Below are 2,128 nucleotides of genomic sequence, written 5' to 3' on the forward strand. Positions count from 1 at the left end.
ATTAGACGAATGCTAATGCCGTCTTCCTAGGTTTGATCCATTTTACTTTGTTCATTAAAATGTTTATTTTAAATTCTATAATATAACTGGAAAAAAAGGTATTTGACATGTCTATATAAATGATCTGACATATTACTTCTAAACCCAAGGTTAATTTATGGAATTTTTTTCAATAACTATTGATTGAGATTGACCCTTGGGTTAGGATCAAGTTTTTAATTTTGGCACATTTTTGTGTCTGAGTTTGACAGTCTGAATCTGAGCAAAAAATAAACCCAAAAATGCTTGAATGTCTAAAAAGAAAGCTCCAGAGCACCAAAAATGATCAACTGGGATTAAAATTAAAGGAGTCAATGCAACAAGAAATGTCAACTACTTTGGTAAGAGTGACAAACCAACTTCTGCAGCTCACAAAGCTGACTTTTATTCACACTTCACAGGTGCAGCTAATTATGACAATCAGGCCTATTTGTCACTTACAAACACTGCAAGACCAATGAGTATGACGAGAAATAAACCACCATGAGCATTAACAGAGAGTGGTTACCNTCTAAAAAGAAAGCTCCAGAGCACCAAAAATGATCAACTGGGATTAAAATTAAAGGAGTCAATGCAACAAGAAATGTCAACTACTTTGGTAAGAGTGACAAACCAACTTCTGCAGCTCACAAAGCTGACTTTTATTCACACTTCACAGGTGCAGCTAATTATGACAATCAGGCCTATTTGTCACTTACAAACACTGCAAGACCAATGAGTATGACGAGAAATAAACCACCATGAGCATTAACAGAGAGTGGTTACCCCTCATCTTTAATTAATGTATTTTTAACACAGACTTCAAACCTTTCAGTGTGTTTTTAGGGGTCTTACCAGAAACAGAGACACAGAGACAGAAAAACAATCCACCCTCGTCAGAGGGAAGGCTCTTAGGTGACAGAATAAAGTTACAATTTACTGTCATTTTCATCCAATCATAGGCCATGTGTCGAAACAAACATACAACAAAATGTTTGATTAACTCCAGTTTGATAATCTCTTCAAAATGCCACAAAAAAAAGAAATAAACAAAAAAACAAGTGTTTGTTTTAAATATTGTGAACTTGACTTCACACAAAATAAAAGGGAAATACAGAACTGAATACATCTCCCAAAGTGAAAGTGTAAAATAAATATACAAATGTCTGGCCACAGTACTTTTCAAATCGCAGATTATATGATGTAACTGCTTGCCATACTTGCCTCTGCTGCAGCTGTCAGCGATCAGTGGCAGCTTTTCCCACACAGCTGATTTGAATTATTAAAACAAAAGTTTTGAAATGCATCACATTATTTTTTTTTCTTTTATTAAAAGGAACAATACAATTACTATGACTTCTGCTGCCTAAATAATCTCACATATTGCAAACGGTGCAGACAGTGTCAAGTTAAAAACACGTCCATGTTAACAGTTTCAACAAAAACCCTCTTCGAATCTTCCGCAATTATTTCATTTCATTTTTAAAACAAGATCATTTTTGACGAATTTTAGGAGAAGCATTGCATTCCTGGTAGTACCTTAAGAAAACAATGAGCCTAAAAGAATCCCAAGGAGTTTTAAAAAGTAAAAAGCATGTTGCATTGGCCGGGAATCAAACCTGGGCCTCCCGCGCGAGCATCGAGAATTCTTTAGCTAAACCCCCTTAAACTGTTTCCCATTCATTTTCTATGGTAGTGATAAACAACTACGGATGCAATATATTTTTGTCCGCTACACCCTCGTAGCGCTGTCGAATTTTATACACGGAAGTAATGCAGCGCTCTACTTGCCCGGCTTCATTCAAAAACACAATCGCTAGGCTTAAAACGGAGAAAGAAGAGAAGCAAACCAGAGAACATCGATATTCACATTTTTAAAAGGTAAGTTATATATAGTTTTTTTTTTGGCCAAATATGCTTGAATGTAAATGTATGTATGTAGCGTTACTTTATACTTTTCATTACTACTAGAGAGCCTGATTAACAGAATAGAAAATCCATTAAAAGCATTTTTATTTCCTTGCCCCAAGTCAGTGACTTACAATAGGGGCCAAGTTAGCGAGTTTTCAGATCCGTCTGGCCATTTTTCAAAGCGACTAGCGACTAATCT

This window comes from Kryptolebias marmoratus, linkage group LG23 (genome assembly GCF_001649575.2).
Source record: "Kryptolebias marmoratus isolate JLee-2015 linkage group LG23, ASM164957v2, whole genome shotgun sequence".
In the NCBI taxonomy this organism is placed as follows: Eukaryota; Metazoa; Chordata; class Actinopteri; order Cyprinodontiformes; family Rivulidae; genus Kryptolebias; species Kryptolebias marmoratus.